A 26813-nucleotide genomic window follows, 5' to 3' on the forward strand; every position below is an offset into this window, starting at 1 on the left:
ATGTATTTTATTTCCTAGAAAATGATCTGGAAGGATGTGTTTCAAACTGATAATGGTGGTTATCTTGGGGCAAAGGAGTGAGATGATGTCAGCCAAGAGAGACCTTGCTCATTCATACGATTTGAAATTTTAATAAGGGGAATAAAGAATATAGCCATGTATTACTTTTATAACTTCAAATATTTTCAAAAAGAAGCTACTGGGTTCTACTTCTGATAATGGCCAACATAGCATCTATGGGTCAACCCTCCTCAAGATAAGAACTATAAACTCTGGACAACATTTGAAAAACAACTCTTTCAAGAGACTGGAAAGCAACAGAAAGCAGGCAGATTCTATAGAGGAGTCAACCTTTGGTCAAAGAGATTGGCAAAGGTAAGTTTCCTTTTTTCACAGTATCTTGGCTGAGGGCAGGCCCTAGTGCTTGCCATGTGGATTATCACTTGGAATTTAAAATGTATGTAGATATAATGTCTCTGACTACTGTAGTCACATAGATGGGAAGGGAGGTAAATTGAGTGAAAGCGTTCTATATATTATGGGAAAAGGTAAAAGGTTAACTCCAAGTAGACAAAGAAAAGGGAAGGATGTATAATGTAATCCCTGGAGCAACCATGAAAAGCATAACACAAGGAAAGTATAACTAAAATGTCAATAAATAGATTTTAATTTCGAATGGAATTCTAAAAAATATTCAATTCACATCTGGCATTTTGTAGAAATGTACAAGCTAATTCTAAAATTTATTTCTAAATGCAAAGGATACAGATATCTAAAGCAAACTTAAAAAAACAAAAGCAAAGTCCGGGGTGCCTGGGGGCTCAGTGGGTTAAGCGTCTGACTCTTGATTTCAGCTCAAGTCATGATCTCACGGTTCTTGAGATCGAGCCCCGTAGCCAGCTCTGCACCAACAGTGCAGAGCCTGCTTGGGGTAATCCGGACCATATGGTATGAACATAAGGACTGACACAGAGAGCAACGGAAGAAAAATATAAAGCCCAGAAATAGACCCACACTTAAATGGTCACCTGATTTTTTTAACAAAAGTGCCAACACAATCCAATAGGGGAGGTGGTCTTTTCAATAAATAGCCCTGTCGGGGCACCTGGGTGACTCAGTTGGTTAAGTGTCCGACTCTTGACTTCGGCTCAGGTCAAGATCTTATGGTTTTGTGGGTTCGAGCCCCGCGTCGGGCTCTGCGCTGACAGTGCAGAGCCTGCTTGGGATTCTCTCTCTCTCTTCCTCTCTCTTTTCCCCCTCTGCTCGTGCTTTCTCTCTCTCTCAAAATAAATAAATAAACTTAAAAAAAAATGGTGCTGTGAAACTGGATATCCAAACAGGAAAAAAAATGGGCCTTCATCCCTATCTCAGATCATACACAAAAATTAATTTGAGCAGGATCACGTACCTAATGTAAAAGCTTAAGGCATAAATCTTTTAGAAGAAAACATAAGAGAGGCTCTATGACCTGGGGGTAGATGAAAGTTTCTTAGGACACAGAGAACAATAAACATATAATTAAAAAATTGATAAACTAGACCACTAATATTAAAAACGTCTCTTTATTAAAAGACACCATTAAGAAAATGAATAAATAAGCTTATGTACTAGGAGAAAACACTCACAAGCATGTATCTGATAAAGGACTGGTATCCAGGATATATAAAAACAAATAACATAATTAAAATAGACCAAAGATTTGAACAGAATTTTTGCAAAATAAGGTATGTGGATGGCCAATAAACACATGAATATGTACTCAACACCATTAGTCATCAGGGAATTGCGAATTAAAATCACAATGAGATACCACCACACATTTGAAAGAATGGCTAAAATTAAATAGACTGACAACACCAAATGTTAGCAAGAATGTGGAACAACTGGAACTTGCATAGATTTTTGCCGAGAGTGTGAAATGGTGTAGCCACTTTGGAAAAATGTCTTGCAGTTATTTATAAAACTAAATACACAGCAACCCTAATACCTAAAAATTCTATTCCGTGGTATTTCCCCAAGAGAAATGAAATCACTTGTCCACATGAAACATACTTGTATATAAATGCTCTCATAGCATCTTTATTTATAATATCTCCAGTTGAAAACAGCTCATGTGTCCATTAATAGGTGAATGCATTAAAAAAAAAACCTGTGGTATAGTCATACAATGGAAAGGATCCACTCAGTAATAGGAAGGAATGAATTACTGATACAGTGACATGGATGAATCTTAAAAACATTATGCTGAATGAAAGAACCCTTACAGAAACAAGTATGAGATGCATATTTCTATGTATAGAAAGTTCTAGAACAGGCAAAATTAATCCTGAGGCAGGTCTAAGGGCAGGGATTGACTGGAAAGGGACATATGGAACTTTCTGAGGTGATGGCAATGTCGTATATCTGGAAAGGGGTTTAGGTTACACATGTGTATTAATTTCTCATAACTCACTGGTGGTTTGAGTAAGATTTATGCACCCCATTTTATGTAACTTCGACCTCAAAAGAAAAAAGTGCCGTACGCAAATTCTGAACTGTAGTTCACGATGGGCACACTGAAGTGTTTAGGGAGAAGTTGATTGTCTACAGTTTACTTTGCCATGTAGCAAAATAAGGTGATGGATGTGGTTAGAGGGACGGGGAGGTGATGAGTGATAATGCCAAGTACAATATATTATACATCGTGGATTCTAGGTGTTCGGTTTCTGGGTGTTCACTGTGAAATTCCTTCAACTTTTATGTATGCTTTAAAATATCGATAATAAAGCGTGGGAGAACAAAAACGATAGTCGTTGTGATTCATCTGGAAGTATTCCTTTTCTCCCCGCATGTCTTCCTGTGTCTGATTTCCCCATGCTTGCCCATATTTAGCGTCTGACTTGCCATCTCCTATTTTGTTCTCCAGATTACAGTTTGTCTCCTCACACTTCTTATCCGTCCCAAGCCCCATATCCTATAACTCCCATCTCCATCACTAACTCCATCAGTCAGCTTGTCCACTGGACTTCCCCAACGGCCCTTTGCCCAACAGATGGAACCTCCCATCCCAGGCCCCAGAACCCCTCCCTGGCTCCCACTGAAAAGGATTAGCTTTTAGGCACATCACTTGCAGAGATGCAAGCTCACAGTGCAGGGAAAGTCACAGGGGACGCACAAAGGTATCCATCTGGCTTCTACAGTTGCAGATGAACTTCTGTGGAGTTTTTGTCTTACCTCATATCCAGACCAAATATGATGACCTCAGTTTACCGCAAAGACAGTTGGTACAGAAAGTGGGGCCCAGGCAGTGTCATCGAGGCCTTCCCTGATACGATGTGTTTGTTTGCAAAACAAGATGAAGTCCAGAGGCCTTAGAAGAAGCCCGACAAACTTGATTACTGGTTCTAATTCTGGTTATATTCCTGAGTAATGGTTGTGAGCTAAGCTTGAAAGGAAATGGGTCTGCCAGATCTCCAGAACTAGACACCAGAACATCTAGTCCAATGGTTCTCACCCTTGACTGCACATTAAAATTACGCAGGCACTGATACTGTTAAAGGGCCACCAAATGATTCCAGTGTGCAGGCCCACCGAGGTGGATAATTAAGTCAGTAGTCACTGGCATAGTCATACCAGTTGGGAAGATGCTGAGGATCCTTTCAGTGAAGTTGGTACACGCCCTGATACCCAAGTGCCCGGGACACCTCATCTTTTCCTGCCCAGAACCCTCCGACTTCCCTACAATTAGTAACTAAATGGCTAATGCCTGGTCTACCAGGAGCCCTCCAGAACCCTGCTTCAGCATCTAGCCAGATTCCATTCCAATGAGTCAGTGCTCAGCACTGTCCCCCTTATTCAATATTTTGAATACCACTTCTGCAGCCAGTGCTGAAAACTGCTGATCTAGTCAATTCAGACAAGCATCTGAGTATTTCATCAGCACCGCACCACATAACGAGTTTGACCACACTTCTACGTTTCTATGCACATAACTAGGCTTGTGACCTTAAGCAAGTCGTTTCCTAGCTCTGAATCCCATCTGAAAAAAGACAGGGTTGGATCAGGTCCTTTTAAAGCATGCTTCCAACTCGGAATTGTGTGGTACTGCGATTCTATGAATCATGAATTCAGCAAAGCTAAAAAAAGGCTCCAAGAAATGTGAGAGCCAAACGGATCCAGCCTCCTGTACACTGATCCAAGCCAGCCAAAGAAAACCCACAGAGCGTGCTAATTGTATATTGCTCCTCTTACGAGACATGAATCCTTCTTGAAGCTGCACTCCCACCCCACCAGGTTCCGGGCTGAGAATTTGAAGCATGAAGACGAATTCTCCCTGAGGCCAGAGATGCAAACGTTCCTAGAACTGATTATGAAGTTAGCCCATCCACTTTTAAAATATGGTCTCAACATTTCCATTTACAGCTCCTTGCAGTAGTGACTTCCACAAAGGAGTGACATACTCCACAGGAAGACATTATCCATTTGAGACGTCCCATGTTTCTTTGCCATTGGCTTCATCAAGTAACCCCTTATTTGTGGATTATAGGGAAGAAAGGAGTCCACTGGTTTTTACTGGTCTCTCCAGAAATTTAAACAGCTTCAAGCTGTCCTACCCCACTCTATGCCTCTTTTGGCCAAGCGTTCCTTTGGTTTTACAACCTCACAGCAATCCTCAGTTCTATGGCTCTTCAGGCACAGCTCGCTTTATCTGGATCTTTTCACTTTTCACTCGATCTTTCCCAAGGCAAGTTTCCCAAGTGGTAACTGGAACCATGTTTACAATAGTCCCAAGTGAGATGGTGAGTTGGCAGTTATGTAGTTCATGCTGTCATTGTGGAGGGCCTGAATTATTCAGATCACTTGTCTATACTGACCAATAAACAGCATAGTTGCCAAATCATTTCATTTTGCATAGTGGGGGTATGCTTACCATCTATGCTAATAACTCTGAAATGTACCTTTATAGTACTGATCTTTCGCCCCATGTCCTGGACCGGTAACTTTCGAGGTAGCAAGTTTGTCTCTGTCTACATCCCAGTTACCCTATCCCAAAGTACTGAACACTCCCCTGTGCCCCACTACTGATTGCTCTCCATTCCGACAACCAAAGATGAGACTGTAAGATCGCAGTTCAAGGAAATAAATATATGACATGCTACCCAGTCAGGGCAGAGAGGACTGAATTAGAATGGAAGGAGGGTTCTGGACCAACTTATCAACCAAAGGTCTGGTTGGGCTGGGGTGCTCCTCAGCAAACATTTGTGAAGAGCTGGCCGGACTAGTCTTTGATCTCCTTCCCTTTGCATCATCCTGGGACTATACCCTTTTCTCCACATGAAACTCTCTTCCTCGCAGCATGTATCAGAAATTTCCAAAGTGTGCTCTGTACAAAGACCACCTGTCACAGAGCCACCTGAATTACTATTTAAAATGCGATTCCTGAGCCCCATCAAGGCCAATTGATACAACCTAAAATTGAAGAGCCGTTGTTCTTTATTTTGAGCAAATGACTTCATTTACCTGAACTTTTATTTGTTCAGTTAACAAATGGGGCAACTGCCTTCCTACTTTACAAGGCTACTCAGAGAACATTTCCATTTATATAGTCCATCTTGTTCAGCTCAATGTATCTAAATAGAATCTTCCACTCTCAAATGCTTCTCTGCATCAACTTTTCCACGTACATCAGGGGCACCACCATGCTCCCAGGATCCTGGAATGAAACCTCTAAGTCCACAGCAATAAATGAAGATGAATTCATCGTTTGTTTCTATTTTTGTTGTTCTTTGCGGTGGATCATTTTCTCCCCCCAAGGGAGGGAAAAGGGGGTGGATTAAAGCTCGCTTTGTGATCATTGCATAGACCTAATTACAGAATCATCTTTTTATAGCACAATCTCCAAGCCCTTACCAGAAAGGCACTCTTAGAAGGGAACTTGAAGGGTTCTGCAGAAATTATTTTGCAAGAATTAAACACCTTTATAAGGCACCAGTTGGAGTGAGGCAGGCCCCAAAATACTCTTCCTTTGGGTCAGTTGCACCCAGACTCATGAAATGTCTTCTCGCATTTGGAGTCTCTGTGGCCACTCGATGTCTAGCAGAAGCCTCTCTTTATTGACATCAAAGTAAGAAGGCTTCCACCTGCATTGCTGATCAATTGCCCTTCACTCTTTCTAATTGAAAGCTTCTATTTATGGAGCACTTACTCTGCCCCAGGTACAGTTCTCAAGACTTTACAAGATTTTTACAGCCAGGAAATTCATCATTGGGATCCAGTCCCAGTCATTATAGTTACAGTGTCCACACTTTTAACCACCATACTCTCTGCTAGCTGTTGGCAGCCTACAGCATTTAGACTGTGCATAAAGCTGAGAGCTGGCTGCCCCCAAAGAATTACCAGAACCTCCTCTTTTTGTCATCCGTCACAGCTGACAAAATAGCGTGAACCTGCTACTAGGAGGTTGGCAAAGCCCTTAAAAGGGCTCCTGCTGCTGCATACATACAGGGTAAAAGAATAAAGAGACCCATAGAGTAATAATTACCCAATTTATGATGGAGGGAACCTCTGGAGAGAAAGCAAAAGGTAGGATCAGAAAGCAAAACACAGGGGGCTCCAACTGCATTGGTATTATTTGATTTCTTAAGCTGGGTGGTAGTTAGACAAGAAAGCACCCATACCTTCTGTATGTTTTAAATATTTCACAACAAAAAATTTTAAAAGGCTCCTAGGAATTGCACTGTCTTGGACAGAAAGGAAAGCTTAACCTACAGCACTGAACTTGCTGCATTAGGGCCTGAAGGATCTAGAAGTGGGGTGCATCATCATTCTTGCTCCAGGGAAGATCTCTAGAGTTATAGCTTTTATTTCCTCTTATCCATCCTAAATCTCTCTCAAAGTCAGGCAATGAGAAATACCTTAATATTATGTATACAGTTGGCTCTTGAACAACGCGAGTTTGAACCGCGAAGTCCACTTATACAAGGAGGTTTTATTTTAATCAATACAGGCAGTACTGTAAATGTATTTTCTCTTCCTTACGATTCTCTTAACATTTTTTTCTCTAGCTCACTTTATTGTAAGAATACAATATGTAATACATAAAACATAAAATTATGTGTTAATTGACTATGTTATTGGGAAAGCTTCTGATCAACAGAAGGCCATTAGTAGTTAAGTTTTGGGGGAACCGAAACTATATACAGATTTCTGAGTGCACAGGGGTGAGTGCCCTGAGCCCCTGCATTGTTCAAGGGTCCACTGCATCCATATTCCACAACCCTGGAACTTCATATTTCTACACCTATAAGGAATTGGGGGAGGGGTGAGGAAGGTGGGGAACCAGGGAGAGGGTAAGAAAGAAAGCCTGGAAGAAGAGTAAATACTTAAATAAGCCCAAAGATCGAGAGAAAGGGAAGAAAGTGAAGAAAGGAAATAAGAGCAAAAAAATAAGGAGAATAATAGGGCCTAGACACACACACGCACACACACACACACACACACACACACACACAGACATAAAAGCAAGAGAGAGAGAGAGAAAGAAGGAATGATATAAGGAAAAAGAAAGAAGGGAGGCTAAAAAGCAGTGAAATAAGATGTAAAAGAGAGCAGAAAGACAATAAATGTCATTAATTGAGGGCCTCCTATGTGCTGGGCACTGTTCTAAGTACTTTCTAAGCAGTGTCTGATTTGATCCCCCACCAATAAACCCATGAGATAGGCATTAATAGGCCCATATCCTACAGATGAGGAAAATGAAGTTCAGAGAACTTGAGAGACTTCCCTGAGGTCACACAGCTGGATAAACTGAAATTTGAGCCTAGATCTGAATGACCCCAAAGGTTGGGAGCTTAACCAATGGGCTTACTGCCTCCCAAGAAAAGCCATGAGAAGAAAGAAGGAAAGAGATAGGGGAAGGGAGCTGAAATCCTTACACCTACAGGGGCCAGCCGGGTAGCATGTGGGCCGGGGGGTGGGGGTGGGGGTGGCAGGAAGCTTGCTGGGCCTTGTCAAAGGCAGCCCAACTCAGTTCCTGATGATTATTGTCTTAATAGAAATGTGGGTCCGGTTTTCCAGATACTGTTATGCAAGTTAAGTTTGAAATGCAGATTTTTTTAAAGGAAATCTCATGATTGTTTAACGTTAGCAAAAAATACATACATATTAGGAAAAAACTACCTTGTAGGCTAAACAAAACCCAATTATGGGCCGAGTTTGGTCCATCAGCCACCAGTTTGCAACCTTGGGATAAAAAAGGCAGACAGAGCTGAGTTCACAGATCAAAAAAGAAGAAGAGAGGGGCGCCTGGGTGGCTCAGTCGGTTAAGCGTCCAACTTCAGCTCGGGTTCATGATCTCACAGCTTGTGAGTTCAAGCCCCACGTTGGGCTCTGTGCTGACAGCTTGGAGCCTGGAGCCTGTTCTGTATCTCCCTCTCTCTCTGCCCCTCCCCTGCTCATGCTCTCTCTCTTTCAAGATTAAATTAACATTAAACATTTTTAATTAAATAAAAAGAGGAAGAAGAGAGAAGTAAAGAAGCAGAGAATATGAAAGAGAGCAAAAGAGAAAGCAGGAGCAAAGGAGAAAGATTTAAAGAAAAAAGAAGCGAGAAAAGAGTGAAAGATCAAGCCAAGGGCAATAAAAGAGGGAAATGAGGAGGGCATTGTGGGAAGCCCAAAAGGTAGGGGGGGGGGCGAAGCACAAAGCTGGTGGAGAAAAGAGAGGAAAAGATTTAAGAAAAGTGGGAGGAGGAAAAAAAGATGCAGGAAAGACAAGAGAGAAGCGAGAGCAGGCACACGGATGAGAGGGAAGAAGGGCATGTGGAATAGCCCCTAGCCAGCAATCTTGGGGGACACTGGGCCAGGTGACGGCTACTGCGAGGTGGGACTGGAGCCGGCCAAGCCACCCCATTCATTGAGAGAGCTCTCTTACTGAAAGGTGGAGCTGTTCTGTCCTCTCAGGAAGCAACTGTGCCTCTCCCCAGGACACAAGGTGGCAGCAGCAGACGCCATAGGGTGAGGCCCTTCAGGGCGATGTCCCGGTCCCACAGCAGGCCGTGCAGCGCCCTCTGCTGGCCGGCACTGCCTACTGGCTTAGGGAGCTCGGGAGGCCGGGTTAGAGTTGCAGAGAATGGGTGGCTGCGTAGCCTGGCGCACACCCTTCCCTGCTACCACAGGGAGCTTGTGCAATAGAGCAGTAGCCATGGCAACCCTGTGGGCCGCTACCCTGTTCGCGGATTCACAGAGGGGAGTTCAGTTTTGCATCAGGACATGCATGCATTCAGAGGAGGCTGATGCAGTCGGCCCCGGCCCCTGGGGCTCCCTCCCTCTGGAAGCCCCAGGCAGAAATTGGAGAGAAGAATATTCCACAGAAGAGATGTCACAGTTTCCAGTCTTTCTCCTTTTTGGGCCCCCGCATTTCTCCCCCAGGAGGCTTTATTGGGGTCAAACACCCACTAGACCTCACGGTTAGAAAGGATTTCAAAGGTTAGAAAGGATTTCAAAGATAATTCCCGCACAAAACTCTGTCATTAAATTTTATCTCCCACATCGCTCAAAATGATAGTTTTTAGTATCACCCGGGGGCTTCTCAGAGAGCCAGACTGACAGGAGCCATTTCTGGGGATTAAGACTCTCCACACATATGTATGTATTTTAACTACTGCACGGGTTTCACAGATGGTGCTATATTTTCAATGTTTACATGGCACACAATCACACTTTATTTATTTTTTGTTGTTTTTAAGTTTATTTATTTATTTTTGTGAGGGAGACAGAGAGAGTGAGGGGGGAGGGGGCAGAGAGAGGGAGAGAGAGAGAATCCCAAACAGACTCTGCACGGTCAGCATGGAACCTGATGCGGGGCTCGAACCCACGGGGGACTGGAACTCACGAACCAGGAGATCATGACCTGAGTCAAATCAAGAGTCAGATGCTTAACTTTAACTGGCTGAGCCACCCAGGCGCCCCACCTATAGCTTAATTCTAATTCAAATGTTCCACTCCAGACGGCTATGCTCTACAATATATTCGTGCTAGTAACAAGGTAATTGCCAGCTTTATGCACAACATTTATAATTCACAGTACAGTACAGGCAGTAGGCATGGTGATGAGATGGAACTTTAAGGTCATATGATGAATATATTCTTCTTTGTCATATCATCGTACACTGTATGTCTAGAAGGTCACTGGGCTAGAACTTCGCAAGTCAAGAATTGAAGCCCTTTGTGAATATCATGCCCAGATCAAATGTCCTCCTTTTCTTGCCCCCACCTCCATGCCTTCTGGAGGATCATTTACTTTTTAAGAGTGGAGCCTTGGAAGTAAAGGCCTTCAAACAAATCTTGACGGGAGGGGGAGGTTTAGACACTAGGATGGGGTGATGGGTTTTGCAGATGTAGTGCCCTTCAAATGACATCACGACATGGCTATCCACCCCTGAGGCACATCCCAGCTCTCGCCCAAATCTAAATTAGGTGGCACGAGAGGAGGACTGGCCCTTTTAATGATCTTACTTTATAATTATGAAGTATAAAAAAACTGAGCTTGTAGATACAGAGAACAGATGAGTGGTTGCAAGGGCTGGGCAGTAGAGGATGGGTGAACTGCATGAAAGGGTCAAAAGGTACAAATTCAGGTTATAAAATCAATAATTCATGGGAATATAATGTAAACATGGTGACTATACTTACAATACTGTGCTGCGTGTATGAAAGTTGCTAAGAGGGTAGATCTTAAATGTTTTTTTGTTTGTTTGTTTGTCTTTGGAGAGAGAGGGTGTGCGTGGGATTTCAGGGAGAGGGACAGAGGGAGAAAGAGAATCTCAAGCAGGCTCCTCGCTCATCATGGAGCCCAAGGTGGGGCTCAATCCCACGATCCTGGGATCATGACCTGAGGTGAAATCAAGGGTCAGACGCTCAACCGACTGAGCCACCCAGGTGCCCCAAAAGTTCTCATACAAGAAAAAACTTTTGTAAGTATATATGGTGACAGATGTTAACTAGACTTACTGTGGTGATCATTTTGCAATACGTACAAACGTTGAATCATTATGTTGTATAGCTGAAGCTAATATAATGCTACCTGTCAATTGCATCTCAATTTTAAAAATAAATTCCAATTTTTTTTTTAAAAACTATGAAATATTCCAAACACACTGTTACAAATGACTGCCCAATTCAGCAGCTAAGACAACTATGATTTTATGTTCATGGAATTGCTGGGTCAGGAATTTTGGAAAGGCACAACGAGGAAAGCTCTCTCGGCTCCACAGTGCTTGGTTGCTCTCCTGGGAAAACTTGAAGGCTGGGGGTGACTTGATAGCCAGAGGTTGGAATCAGCGTGTTATTCACTCACATGCCTGGTGCCTAGAAGGACTCAAGACCAGAAATCCTACATGTGGCCTGTCCACATGACTGGTTTCCTCACCATCCAGTGGCTTCAGTGTGGTCAGATTCTTATATGGTGGCTCAGGGCTCCAAGAGTATTCTAACAAGCACAGTGAAAATGGAAATCACCTTTTCTGATCCAGCCTCAGAATTCAGTGTCACTCCCACAACATCCTATGGGGTACAAGTGAGCTTGCAAGATCCAATAAGAATCCTAAAATTCGTATTTAGGACCTCAAATAGCCAAAGCAGTCTTGAGAAAAAGCAGAGTTGGAGGCATCACACTTCCTGACTCCCTGATTATGAAACTACAGTAACCGAGACAGTATGGTATTGGCACTAAAAACCAATACATGGACCAATAGAACAGAATCGAGACTCCAGAAGTAACCCCATACCTATATGGTTAACAACTCCTTGACAAGGGCACCAAGAACTCACAACAGAAAAAGGACAGTCTCTTCAATAAATCATACTGGGCAACCTGGACAGCCACCTGTAAAGGAATAAAATGGAACCCTTATAAAACTCACAAAAATCAATGCAAAATGAGTTGAAGACTTAAATGCAACACTGGAATCACGAAACTCCTAGAAGAAAACCTAGAGGAAAGCTCCTTGACGTGGTTCTTGGGAATGATTTTTTGGGATATGACACCAAAAGCAGAATTAACAAAAGTAAAAATAGAGAAGTGAAAACTTCACCCAACTGAAAAGCTTCTGCACAGCCAAGGACACAGGCAATAGAGCCGAGAGGCAACTCATGAAATGAGAGAAAATATTTGCAAACCATATATCTGATCAGAGATAAATGTCCTAAATACATAAGGAACTCACACAATGCAATAGCAAAAATAATCCGAGTTAAAGGAGGGCAAAGGACCTGAACAGACATTTTCCCAAAGAAGAAATGCAAATGGCCAACCGGTCATTTGATGGCCAAGAAAAGATGGCCAACATCACTCATCAACAGGGAAATGCAAATCAAAAGGACGAGACATCACCTCATACCTGTCAGAATGGCTATTATCAAAAAGACAAGAAATAACAAGAGTTGGTGAGGATGTGAAGAAAATGGAACCCTCATGCACTATTGTTGAGCCACTACAGAAGACAGTGTGGAAGTTCCTCAAAAAATTAAAAATAGAACTACCATATAAGCCAGCAATCCCACTTCTGGGTACCTACCCAAAGGAAGCAAAATTAGTTTCTCAAAGAGATATATGTACATCCATGTGTATTACAGAATTCTTCACAATAGCCAAGGAATGGAAACAACCAAAGTGTCTGTTGATAAATGAACGCATAAAGAAAATCTCTTTCTCCTCACTCTCTCTGTCTGTCCCTCTAACAGAATATTTAGCCATAAAAAGGGAAATCCTGCCATTCGTGACAGCATGGATGAAACTAGAGGACACTATGTTAAATAAAATAAGCAGACAAAGACAAATAGATTTGTGAAGAGAGTTGATCTTAAGTGTTCTCCCAACACACACAAATGGTAACTATGTGAAGGGATGGATGTGGGAATTAACTTGATCGTGGTAATCATGTCACAATGTGTATGTATGTCAAATCATCACCACGTACACTTTAAATGTATACAATGTCATTTGTGAATTGTACCTCAATAAAGCTTGGGGTGGGGAAACAAATACCGACAACAACAAAAATTCAACAACAGGGGACAGAGACCCCACCTGTGTATAAGAAAAGTGCCAAAGATTGTAGGGCTATGTTTTAAAATGGCCACACATATGAAAATATGGGGAACAGCATAAAAAGTACCCAAGTATCCATGAACCAGAATTTATGCATTAATATTCTTGCTAGATTTATTTCAGATGAAGTTTTTAAACCAATAAAATGGCACTTTTAAAGAAAGGAGCCAGCCTATTGAGTTACCTGTTCTAGTTTCTGCATGCTGCTTATGCAGAAATTCTCCCAAAAAAGGAGGAGGAGGAGGAGGAGGAGGAAGAGGAGGGGAATGATAGTTCTCATTTTTTTGAGCTTTTGCTAGGTACCGGGCACTGTACTTTATTCCTCTCAACAACCCTATTAAGTGGAAATTACAAGTACCGTCGATTAACAAATAAGGGGAGAAAAAGCCTAAGGCTTAGAGAGGCAAGTTGCCCAAGAACACAAAGCTAAGGGATCTAGTCAGTTTTACAAATATTTATTGAGAACCCCCCCATATACCAAACCAGAGATGGCTCCTGGCCTTATTTATAGAATTTATAATCTAGTGGGAGTCAGGGCATAACGCTAAAGATTGGGGAACATACTATGAGGGACATAAATCAAATAATGTCTTACTTAGGCAAGCCAGGAGAACCAAGAATAGAGGCAATAATTTGAACCCAAGCAGCTGAATTCTAGAACTGGCATGCTCAACTCTTGTACTATACAGATTCACATTCTTTAGTTTGGCTTTAGTATTTGAGTCCTGATAAAGTTAGGCCTGCGACGTGTAGCACCCTCTCCTCCCACCGCTAGATAGAAGTACCTCCTTCCTTTTGCCTTTGCTTAAATTACTTTAGCATGTTTACTTTTTTGTTTGTTTGTTTGTTTTGGCCTGCAAGTTTTCCTGGTAGAACTCTCTTGGCAGGAAGCAGTCTTGACACAGAGAGATTCTATGAGGCAGATGTTTAGACTCTCTTGAATAGAATAAAGCAGCCTCCGTCGACAATGAACAATGTTGAACATATATTTAAACCTCACAATTCCTGTAGTACAGATTCATCCACTCTGTATTACAAAGGTGGAAGACTGCTTTTATCACTCTGCAAGCTAATCATTGGTTTTCTTGGAAACTCTAAAAGCTGGGAAGGAAAATTAAGTGGTTTGGGCCCTTTGGGGATATAATGAGATCTTCCGGGACTATTGGAATAGGTTATGTTGCCTGAGGACTTACGGAAAAAAAAAAAAAAAAGCCAAAGGTTCATATTTTCACCCACGTTGACCTCACGTGGCACACGTGTTTGTGAGATTCCCCATTATGTACCAGTCCAGGTTGTGTTTTTATTATAATCAGGTTACGCCTTTCTCTCTCAATTTAATTTTACGCCATTGACATGGTGGGTCTTAGTGAAAACGTGAAACTTTTTTTTTATGTCTCTCAAAATAATGACACAGGAAATGAGTTAGTTGCCCCTATGTGGTAAAGCAAATAAATTAAAACAAAATCCAGCCACAAGCTTCTTGCTTTTCCTGCACCTGCTCTGTGCCTAGTTTCCTGGGGCTTAAGGGGATAAAAAAGCAAGGGTCCCAGCTTTCTCTTCTCAGATTGATGAGGCCCACTGGGTTTTTTTTTTTTAAGTTTTGAACATTTGAGATATAATTCACATACCATAAAATTTACCCAATTCAGTGGTTTTGAATATATTCACAGCGCGGTGCAAGCATCACCATTATATAATTCCAGAACAATTTCATCACTCCCCCAGAGAAGTCTTCATACCCACATTCCATTACCACCCACCTCAACCCTGGCAAACATTAATCTACTTTCTGTTTCTATAGATTTGCCTCTTCTGGACAATTTGTATAATGGGCCCAGGTGATTTTGCCTCTATTCCGCTTCACCCTTCTTCCTCTCTGACTCTCTGCGAAATCAGGCTCCTGGAGCACTGGGACAGCCCTGTAGGATAATTAGAATTATATTATTATTTAATTATTGTATCCTTATTATTATAATTAGTATATAATTATATATTCTGTAAAATAATATATAATTTTTATATTATTTTATACAAAATGAAACATGCAGATATTATGTAATTTATAAAATAATCTATAATATAAAATAATGTATAAAATACTTAAATGTATCAAGAAGAGCTGCGATAATAGGTTTTTTTTTGAGCTTCACTAGCACTAACTCTCGATACAGTAACTGAATGAAGTAGGTATTCTCATTATTATTCCCATTTTACAGATGATTAAACTGAGGCATACAGTGGATAAGGGCCTTCCACACAGCTAGTCAGTGCCAGAGCTGGGATACCTATGGTGTTCGGTGCCAGGGGCAGGAGGCAGAGGTGGCAGACAGGGTGATAAAAGAGGTGACTGGTTTCCTGCCCTTAGGGTGCTGAGAAAGGAAATAAATCACACGCATGCACGCGCGCGCGTGCGCGCACACACACACGCATTTAATATCCAAGCAACCGTGTCAAACAGTGGTTTTCAAGCATTCGTGTGCCTCACTCAGAATCACCTGGGGACTTATCAAAACACACGTTGCCAGGCCCTCCGTCCAGAATTTCTGGTTCAGTGGGTCCTGGATAGGGCTAGAGAAATGGCATTTCTTCTTCTTGTTTCTAATGTTTATTTATTTATTTTGAGAGCACGCGGGAAGGGCAGAGAGAGGAGGAGGAGAGAGAGAATCCCAAGCAGGCTCCGCATTGTCAGCACAGAGCCCGAAGTGGGGCTCGAACTCACACACCGTGAGATTATGACCTGAGCCGAAATTAACAGTCCCACGCTTAACAGACCGAGCCACCCACGCGCCCCAGCGACGGCATTTCTGACGAGTTTGCAGAGCCGGTGCTGATACCGCTGAGCAGGAACTTCAGCGTGAGAATCTTAGAACATCGCCGTCACAGGGCGCATCCGGAAATGTTCATTTGTTTTGTTTTATTATTTTTTTCAATCTTTATTTATTTTTGAGACAGAGAGAAACAGAGTGCTAGCAGGGGAGGGGCAGAGAGAGAGGGAGACACAGAATCGGAAGCAGGCTCCAGGCTCCGAGCTGGCAGCACAGAGCCCGACGCGGGGCTCGAACTCACGAAAACAGCGAGTTCATGACCTGAGCCGAAGTCGGACGCCTAACCGACTGAGCCACCCAGACGCCCCAGGCACATCCGGAAATGGAACAGCAAGAAGTACAATGGCGCACATTTAGATGTCTGAACTTTGGTGTGATGTCTGTGCTGCAGGAGTTTGTTACCTGAAGCAGGTGGCGGGGGGGGGGGGGGGGGGGGGGCGCGGGGGGGTGGGGCGGGACACGACAATCATGGTACCCACAGGATTAGGTCTCTCCCCTGCTTATGACTTTCCAGTGGTCCCCGCCTCCCGCTCCTTGGGTACCACACGCAAGCTGCCTCGGGAGCACCCAAGGCCCTTCGCAGTGTGGCCCCTGTGGGCCTCTCCAGCCTCACAGTCCTGACCTCTCAGGTCCCCCACTTTACAGCCCCGCAATCCCAAGTTGCTCTGAGTTCCCAGCCTTCCATGCTGTTTCCCGGCCTGAAATGTCCCCACTCATGTCCGGGGCTCAAATCCTCCTGGCTCCCGGACCAGACTACCTGGATTCAAATCCCAGCTCTACCGCTTGCCAAGTGACCTTGGACAAGTTGGTTAACTTCTCTGTGCCTCGGTGTCCTTATCTGTGAAGTGGGGATAAAAAGAGTACCTTCTTCACAAGGCTATTGAAAAGATTAAATGAGGTAAGATTTGTTAAAATTAAGGTTTTATTTTAATTCTAGTGTACTTAACATGCAGTGTTCTGTTAGTTTTCAGGTGTGCAATTCAGATGATTCAACAATTGCATACGTCACCCAGTGAAATGAGGGGATATTGCTAAAACACAGTATAGAGTCTAGCACATAACACACATTTTAAGGTATTATTTTCTCTATTGTTGCTATTGTTACTTTAAGTTTTTTTTTTAAAGTAATCTCGACACCCAACGTGGAGCTCAAACTCATACCTCGGAGACCAAGAGTCTCATGCTCAGGGGCGCCGGGGTGGCTCAGTGGGTTAAGCATCCGAATTCAGCTCAGGTCATGGTCTTGTGGTTGGTGAATTCAAGCCCCACATCGGCTTGCTGCTGTCAGCCTGTCAGCACAGGGTGCACTTCAGATCTTCTGTCCTCCTCTCTCTTCCCCTCCCCTGCTTGTGCTCTCTCAAAAATAAATAAATATTAAAAAAAAAAAAAGAGCCTCATGCTCTTCTGACTGCGCCAGCCAGGCACCCCATATTATTAATGTTACGAAACCCAGCTTAGGCACGTACCTGTGTCCGAAAGTCTTCCTTGTCACTCTTGGCCCATGCTTTCTAATGTTATTGGTGATTCCCTCTTTCTCCTGCACTTCCTCTGCGTCCCATTCATGCTTCTACTCAAGTCACTTAACGTCTCTGAACCTAGGTTTCCTTATCTGTAAAATGAAGATTACAGCATAATGGCATCCATCTCATAGAGTTGTCACTGATATGAAAGAAGGCAATGCATGAAGAACTTCTTAGCACGGTGCTCAGTACTTAGCAGAGACTCAATACGTGTTTGTCGAGGTTATTTCCACTTGCCGCCGTAAGACTGTGAGAAACAAAGAGATCGTGAGATGGTGAGGCTTTTATCTCAGGAAGTAGTTGGGAAGAACAGATGGTTTATATGTTGGATCCTGGTTGGGACATGATCATTGCATCCCTTGCAGACTTGACCTCTACCTAACCCCTTGCACCTTGCACCGTGTTCTCTTATTATGCCCAACATTCCCCACCTGGGTTCCCAGCACACGCCACACTGTCGTGAGCTTTCTGTTCAGCCTGTTTCCTCTGCCTGAAATCCCCTTCCCTACGTTCTTTCCTGGATAATACTCGCCCATTCATCAAGATTCAGCTTTTGGTGTCACCAGATCCAGGATTTCCCTGAGCCCCTGGATTGAAGTGGGTAACCCTCCTGTGCTCACCCGATCACAGTGCTTAGGATATTGTCCTATAGGCTTTTGTTGTTGTTTGTTTGTTTAGACATCAGTCTCCCCACTAGACTGTGCCTTTTTTAAGAGCTAAGGCTTTTTGGCTTCATCACTGTAGCCCCAGCACCTAGCACAGCGTTTGTGACATAGTATGGGCTCAACCAGTATTTGAACCCCAACAGTGGAGATCCAGGCGTACCAGAACAAGCTTTAGGTTATTGTTAAGGTGTCAACAAGTTGCCAAACACAAGTTACCTTTCCTGAAATGGCAGCATCAAAAACATCTGGGCATTCTTCCTTCAGCTGGAAGGAACAATGGTCCATTTGACCTATGACTCGTGAAAAAAAAAAAAGGGGCACTTAGCACAACCGGCCTTGGGTGCCGCTCAAAACCTTGAGAAGGCTGCCACCTAGTGATGGAATTCAGAGATGCTTGGGAAGGAGCCGGGCAGCTCCCCAGGAAGGCATGGAGAAACCCACTGAGGCTGTATCTACACAAAGCAAGATAAATGGCCAATTTCTCTGAATAAGGCAGGTATGTGATGTGCATTTTCACCCGATATATCTTGTTGATGTGACTGGTTGCTGGTGGAGTGGGGATTTTCCAGGATAGTCCAGATGGAAACAGTTTGGGTCTCATTGTCACAGTCGGTGTCAGGTAACGTACCTTATTTTTTTCAAATGGAAAGTATGGTTGCCAAAGAGCTGCTTTCGGGCATTCTACACTCTGATTGGCTGCAAGAAGCAATTAAGGAATACAACACCACTAAATGTGACTCAAGTCCTCTGACTGGCTGTCATGCGTGTTAAAGACACAGACCCAAATGTATACATGAGAGTTTGCCGTCATCCTGGGGCGATGCGTACTTTTTCTACGAACCCGCACGATTTTTTAAATATATTGTCCTTGGAATCATCTGGAGCCTGTCCTAACACCAGTAAGGAACATGATAGAGAATCTACCGCATATGCCAACAGGCAAACCTATATTCCATTTGGAGTCCAACAGACTTAGGCTGCTATTCTGCTCTTTTTCACGTTCTAGCTGTGTGACCTCGGGCAGCTTACTTAACCTCTCTGTGTCACAATCTCTTCAGCTGCAAAATAAAAGTGAAAATGATCTTTATCTCATTCAGTTTTTGTCAGGATTAAGTGAGGTATACATATAATGAACTTGAAACTGCATGAGGCGCTTCAGGAAATGCTTCCATTTTTTTAATGAGTATTTAGTTTTGAGAGAGAGACAGACAGAGCATGAGCGGGGGTAGGGGCAGAGAGAGAGAGGGAGACACAGAATCTGAAGCAGGCTCCAGGCTCCGAGCTGTCAGCACAGAGCCAGACACGGGGCTCGAACGCACGAGCCGTGAGATCATGACCTGAGCCGAAGTCGGACGCTTAACCAACTGAGCCACCCAGGCAACTCAAATGTTTCCATTTTTAATAAATCATTTTCTATGACTGCTTCACTATCCTAAAATGCAAAAGGAAACTCAGAGACAATATTATGTACCTACTATACACGTAGTTTTATGTATTTGTGTATGTGTGTGTGCACGTGTGCATGTGTGTATAAGAGACAGAAAGAGAGAGAAAGGCTTAGCTGTAGTGCAAAGGAGAAATAAAAGGAAAGTATTTGCAATTGATCATGACTCCATCTGTAAAGGGTCTGGCCACACCACACTAGGAGACCTAAGGGAACAGACAGAAACTTGCACCTCTGCGTAGAAACACCACAACACAAATGCCAAAGTTACAAATGCAGACCCATACAGGGGCATTGACTCAATTACTACAAGGAGTATTACTGTCAGCAACCTGGTCTTCAAAAATGTTAAAGAACTCTTGGGAGAGTTCTGAGCAAAACAACATATAATTTTCCTTCAGTTTACATGGTAGTTGTATTCTTAGAAATGTCAGCATATCCTGAAACCACGCAGAAAAAAAAGTACTTTGTGTTGATATGTAAAGCCGAGTTATGTTCTAGGCACAGATCATTACAAACTGATTTTTTTTTTTACCTACATGAATAACTGGGGATGGGTGTGGCATTTAAAAGTTGGGTAGAATACAGGGCCTTCTTCATGGTGTGGGACTGTTTGGCATTTTGGGGATGTCTAGCCTTCTGCCCACTAAATGCCAGTAGGGCACCCCCATGTGGAACCAATCCCTGCCGTATACACACTTACATGCACCCAAAACGCATGCAAAACACCGAGTTGGAGAATCCCTCGATACAGAGACAAAGTTTCAAGGACAAAACTGAGTCAGAGCTCTGATGTTCCTTATAGGGCTGGGCTGGAAGAGAAGAATGCAGGGAGGGAGGCTCCGCTGTGGGTGGGATATGGAGAAGGGTCTTAAAACCTGCAGATTTTGAGTCGTGACTCTGGATGAGGCATGTAGGGACAAGGGTGGAGTGGGGCTCGAGGGGGCTGGCGAAGGGAGAGCAGCACTGGTGAAGGGCAGTTATTTAGACACTAAAGATTGGAGAATGGCTGGGAGTCATTGCCAGGTAGGCAAACAGGGACAGGGCTTAAGCCAACATTAAGACTCTAGAAAGGCAGCAAAACAGGAAGCTTAAAGACAGACAACAACCAGCATTGAAATAGCAGGCAGTTGGGGCGCCTGGGTGGCTCAGTAGCTTGAGTGTCTGACTTTGGCTCAGGTCATGATCTCACGGTTCATGGGTTCCAGCCCCGCATTGGGCTCTGGGCTGACATCCCAGACCCTGGAGCCTGCTTCGGATTCTGTGTCTCCCTCTCTCTCTGCACCTCCCCTGCCTCTCTCAAAAATAAACAGTTAAAAAAAAAAAGAAAGAAATAGCAGGCAGAGCAAAGGTCTGAATACAGGCAGATTGCCTTCCATCCAGCTGATTAAAAGTGCAGACTTGAAGTCAGACAGATCTGGGTCCAAATCCCAGCCCTGCTTCTTACTGTGTGACTGTAGGATAATTCCTTCAACTCTCAGAGGCTCACACTCCCTCACCTGTAAAGCGAGCATACTGATCAGCGCCTGCGTTCTCACCCGCATAGTGCATGTGTCACAGACACCAGCTGTTATTACCACCTTCCCGGCCGACCTCTCTGCCTTCTGTGCCCCATCTCACCGAGTGACCTCGTCATCCACCTGCTCAGCCACCCAAGCCAGATGATTATTTTCGGGGAAGCCTGGAAATGGGCTTTGACCTCCTCTTCCTCACGCCTCACAATCCTACTAACTTTTCCTTAGAAATTTCTCTAAGAAATTTCTGGGTGGCTCAGTCGGTTAAGCGTCTGACTTCAGCTCAGGTCATGATCTCACCGGATGTGAGTTGGAGTCGGGCCTCAGGCTCTGTGCTGACAGCTCAAAGCCAGGAGCCCGCTTCAGATCTTCTGTCCCCCCGCCCCCCACTCTGCTCCTCCCCCCACCCCGGCGCTCGCTCTCAAAAAGAAAATAAAAACATTAAAAACGTGTCCTTGCATCTGCCGCCTCTCCTGTGTCCGCATTGCTAGGGTTTCCAGTTCATCCCCCAACCGCCCCTCACCTGTGTTGGGAGCCCATCCAGGGAGTTTAGCTGCAACTGGGGGGGTGGGTCTGGTGACCAGTTGTCCTGGGATTCTGCTTGGGGGAAGTCTTGATGTCTGCGTGGCAATAGGCAGGACATTTATCCCAAATGGGTGGGACCAATGAAATCCAAGGGGAGACTGTGGACTAAAACATAAAAGAGACGCCAAGGGTATTGTCAGAGGCACCACATGGCCCAGCCGACTATGGGACAGACAGTGCTTAAGCCCTCGAAAATGTAGAGTCAGCCTTCCCGGGGCCTGAATCCTGACCCTGCTGCTTGCCAGCTATTTGACCTTGGGCAAGTTACGTTATGTCTCCGGGGCTCAGTTCCCTCATCTCTAAAATGGAAATAAAAGGGGTACCACTGTCAGAGAGTTGTTGTAAAGATTACATGATGTATTATGTGAAATCGCTTAGAATGGGGCCTGGTGCATAACAATCGTGCAAAGCATTTGCTTAAGTACTTTGAACGCTGTCAGATAGGGTTGAGCACAGAGCTGGAAGGAGGTAGATTGCACCCAGGTTATAAACAAAGTGTGGGCCTGGGATGGCATTTTTTTTTTAATTTTTTTTAATGCTTATTTATTTTTGAGAGAGAGCCAGAGCATGAGCAGGGGAGGGGCAGAGAGAGAGGGAGACACAGAATCGGAAACAGGTTCCAGGCTCCAGGCTGTCAGCACAGAGGCCCAACGCAGGGCTCAAACCCACGAACTGTGAGATCGTGACCTGAGCCGAAGTCGGACGCCCAAGGAACTGAGCCATCCAGGCGCCCCTCGGACAGCAGTTCCGATGGGTGATGGTGGCCCACAGGGGGCAGCAGCAGCCAGCTGGCTTGCAGGCAACAGGCTGGAATGGGCTAGATACCACTCTCGCCCGCCACCTGCCTGGAAACCCAGCTCTCCTAAGGGGAGCCTTTCCCAGGTTTGCGTGATAGAAGGGCTACGGCCCTCGGCAGCGCACCTTCATTTCAACGGAGCTGTTTGCTTCCTGGTACTTAGCAGCAGTGGGACAGCACGTGTAGAAAACTAGTGCCCGGTGGAAAGCACGAATCGCTGTATATCCTCACGGGGCCAGAGGGACCCTTCTCCAGATCAGAGGATTTCGTTCTTGCCAGACTCTGTGCTGATGCCCTGGGCAGGTAGAGAGAAGCCCAGGAACCCTCCCTTTCTAAAATGTTCCTTTACCAGCGTCGGTACCACCGCAGCAGGTCCAGGAACGGCTGAACCACAGACTCGACGGAGGACAGGAGCACTAACAATGAAGCCCAGACACAGAGGGTCTCGGGTGATCTGATGCGGCAGCTGTCTGAGAAGCCGGATGTTGTACAAGCTGCAGGCCATTGTCAGACACAGGAACTGTCTGTTACAGGTATGAAATGGTGGGGTTTTTTGGGCCGCGCTCCTGAGTTTGATCAGGGACGTACATGACTTGGAACTTCAACTTTGTACTGCCCTGAGTTCCCTAGGAGTGCGTTCAGGAGTTTGGGAATTGCTGGAATTGTGAAGGGTTCCATATGGTCACAGGGCTGACATTACAGGGTTTTTAGAGTACTGGGTCCCCGCTGCTGGGGCTGGGAGGGTGGGGAGCCGGTTTGATGAAGCTTGGCAGAAATTTGTGCAGGAATGGTAGGCAAGACAACTGCTAGCAAAACCCTGAGATGTATAGGCCGTGAGGAGCAGGGTGAAGCTGACCCAGGTAAGGTTTGAGGGGGACATTATATCTGGCCAGAATATTTGCATGGTGGACTCTTTTAAAAAAATTTTTTTTTTAACGTTTGTTTATTTTTGAGACAGGGAGAGACAGAGCATGAACAGGGGACGGGCAGAGAGAGAGGGAGACACAGAATCTGAAACAGGCTCCAGGCTCTGAGTTGTCAGCACAGAGCCCGACGCGGGCTCGAACTCACGGACCGCGAGATCATGACCTGAGCTGAAGTCGGACGCTTAACCGTCTGAACCACCCAGGCGCCCCTGCATGGTGGACTCTTACGCGTGCCTCAGGGGTTATTCATTTTCGGAATCACATTTTGAGGGCCACCCACGCTGGGGCTGTCTTGAGCCATGCGAATTGGCTGGAGCATGGTCCCCAGAGTTCTCCAAAGCCCCTTAGTCTACAAGGGATCTGGAGGTTGTTACCAGACGTCCTAGGTTTTGCCAGTGTACAACACACTGCGAGTGGGGGCGGGGTGGGGTGAGGGAGATTAGACCTCAGTCAGGGTCCAGAGCAGGATTTTATTGGGTTACCCCTTTTACCAGCAGGCAGTGCTGGGCTTGCGGATGGGCAGGCCAACTGAACGCACATCAAGGGCACGGGAAACGTTCAACATCAACGACCTTGTCCGGAATTTTGCAATCAGGAAATCTGGAAATAAGTCACTGGAAATTCAGCCAAATCATGTACACTTCGGGTTTGCTTTCCTTTTGAGTTCCAGATGAGGGGGACACTGGAGTCTTTTCAGCGCTCTCAGGCCTCTGAGGGTCCTGGCTGGGCCTTGCCAACAGGCACTAACATCAACTTCAGGACAGCGACTATGTTACCTTTATGGGCTCTTTTGACTCAGAGGCCCCTCCTGGCCGCCAGCTCGTACAGTAGCGCCATCTGGTGGTGCATGCTGCACTGTGGAGAATGAATTTTCAAGTGAGGCAGAGGGAGGGTGGGCTGAAGTGGCAATGGTGGGGGGTGAGCCCTGGCCTCAGGGTAGGACACTCAGCTTCTACCTAAGTTTCTGTTTTATTCTGCTTACAGCTTTAGCATTCCAGCCTTCCCTAGCCTTCCTACACCTAGCCTTCCCAGCATGGGCCCTAAATACAAACACATCCCTCCAGTTCCCTGGGCCAGAGCTGGATAGAATTCCTAAGAGCTAGGATTCTTTTTTTTTTCTTTTTTCCCCCTTTTCCTTTTTAAAAATGTTTATTCATTGATTTTTTTTTTGAGAGAGAGAGAGAGAGTGAGCAGGGGAGAGACAGAGAGATACACAGAATCCGAAGCAGGCTTCAGGCTCCAAGCTGTCAGCACAGAACCCAAGGAGGGGCCTGAATTCACCGACCTTGCGATTATGGCCTGAGCCGAAATCAAGAATCAGATGTTTAACGACTGAGCCATCCAGTCGTCGGATGAATCCTAAGAGCTAGGATTCTTGACTTTGGGGTGCACGGAGCCCTTTGGAAGGTCCATAAAGCAGACGGAACCCCTTTTCAGAGCCACATTTTAAATGCACAAAACAAACGACACAGGAGCAAAAAGGAAACCCATGATGCTGAAAACACGGTTCTCCAAAATATTAAAACTGAATTTGTGATAGAGCAATTTATGTGCTCCTTGACCACCCAGCAGACGACAAGATCTAGTGGCGGGTCTCACTCAGAATTCCATAATTCTGAAGCGGTGACGAGCCAAAACGTTATTTGGAGATAGGTGCGGCTGTTTCAATGTGATATGCAACCGTCGGTGACTTCCACTGATGACAAAGTCCCAGGTACTGCCAATCCCACTGCGGGCTGGTGCTTATGTTTACAACCGGAGGAAACGCTACATCGAATTGCATTAAACCGGAGTTAGAATTTAGTAAAGACCAAGATCTTTCCGGCATCTGAGTTCTCATATTCTCTCTGTGCATAAATCCCTTTTGTGGAGGCCAGGAGCCTTGCATTAGCGAAGCTCTAGGCCAGGGGGCTGCAGATCGCAGCAGCAGAGAAGCGCTGGAGGAGAAAGATCGGGAAATCCATAGGAGACCCTGAGAGGGAACGGATTGGCTGCTAGAGCAGCGCCCCCTCTCGGCTTCTCGCTCTCCCCCGTGTTCAGGCTCCGGTACAGAAAGGGATGGCTGAGGCAGTTTGGGGGTCGGGGGTGCGCAAATCTCGCTGTATGTTTAGATTCTCAGGCTTGGGTTTTCTTTTCTTTTCTCTTTTCTTTTCTTTTCTTTTCTTTTCTTTTCTTTTCTTTTCTCTTCTCTTCTCTTCTCTTCTTTCCTTTCCTTTTCTTTTTCTTTTCCTTTCCTTTCTTTTTTTTCCTTTTCTTTTTTTTTTTCCCTGAGATCACTTCCTCTTTTCTCCAGAGGGTGGCGTAGAGGCAGGGCTGCAGATCGCTTGGCAGCGGCACCCCGAAGGCATCATCACCCACACAGAGGAGCAGCTCTGGCCAATCTGTGGCTAACTTAGCTGCCAGAATGAGCACCTGCCAAGAGCGGTCTGCCTTTTCCTTTCCCTAAACAGCAGGTGACGGCTCTGCGAAGCAGTCCTGAGTTGGAGGCGACCTGTTTGACTCCCCACAGCAAAGGGGGTCCGGAGGCTGAGGCTGGCCCGGCCAGGGAGAGGGAAAAGCAGCCGCAGTTCAGTTTGGGCCTGCAGGATGAGAGGGAGAATGGGCATTCCCGCTGAGACGAGAACATGGAGGGTCATTCAAGGCAGAGTCCATCGGAGACAAATAAAGGCGGGATGCTAGAAAGACACAGCCCCAAACCCAAGTTTAAGGTCCAGAGATGGCCCAAGAAGCCAACCAAGGGGTCTGAAAAGCCAGACGGCCACAGCCTGGCAGAGCTAGAGCAGAGAAGTGTGCAGGGCGATCCTGATGCCATCCGGGTCACCCCACTGGCCACTGCGTTTGTCAGGCGCACCCAATGACCTTGGAGGCTTAGCGTGAGGGAGCCTGGGGATGCAGGAGAGCATTAAGGGGGCGTCCAAGGTGCTATGACAGAGGATGTTCTGGCTCGGGGACACCAGGAGTATTACGTGTGAATTCAGCAGTGTGAATTCTGAGGCTTTTAGACTCATTTATGTGCTCCTTCTAAGGAAACCACACAGCATCGTGTATGAACATGCAGACACTGAAGCCACACTGCCCAGCCTATACCCCAGCTCTGCTTGTTACCAGCTGTGTGGTCTTCGGTAGATGGTTTAACCTCTCTGCACTTCTCCTCTCCCTGCCTTGTCTATAAAATGGGGGTGAAAATAATACCCAACTCAGTAGGTTATTGTAAAAGTTAAAATTAGGTGGGGGGCCTGGGTGGCTGAGTTGGTTAAGTGTTCGGCTCAGCTCATGATCTCGCGGTTCGTGAGTTCGAGCCCCAAATCGGTCTCCGCGCTGACAGTGCAGAGCCTGCTTTGGATTCTCTCTCTCCCTCCCTCTCTCTCTGCCCCTCTCTTGCTCATGCTCTCCCTCTCTCAAAATGAATAAACTTTTAAAAAAAGTTGGAATTAGGCAATGCAGGTAATGTGCG

This window comes from Lynx rufus, unplaced genomic scaffold (assembly GCF_022079265.1).
Source record: "Lynx rufus isolate CCGP_SWC_20201006 ecotype Redwood Valley unplaced genomic scaffold, mLynRuf1.p SCAF_19, whole genome shotgun sequence".
Taxonomy (NCBI): Eukaryota; Metazoa; Chordata; class Mammalia; order Carnivora; family Felidae; genus Lynx; species Lynx rufus.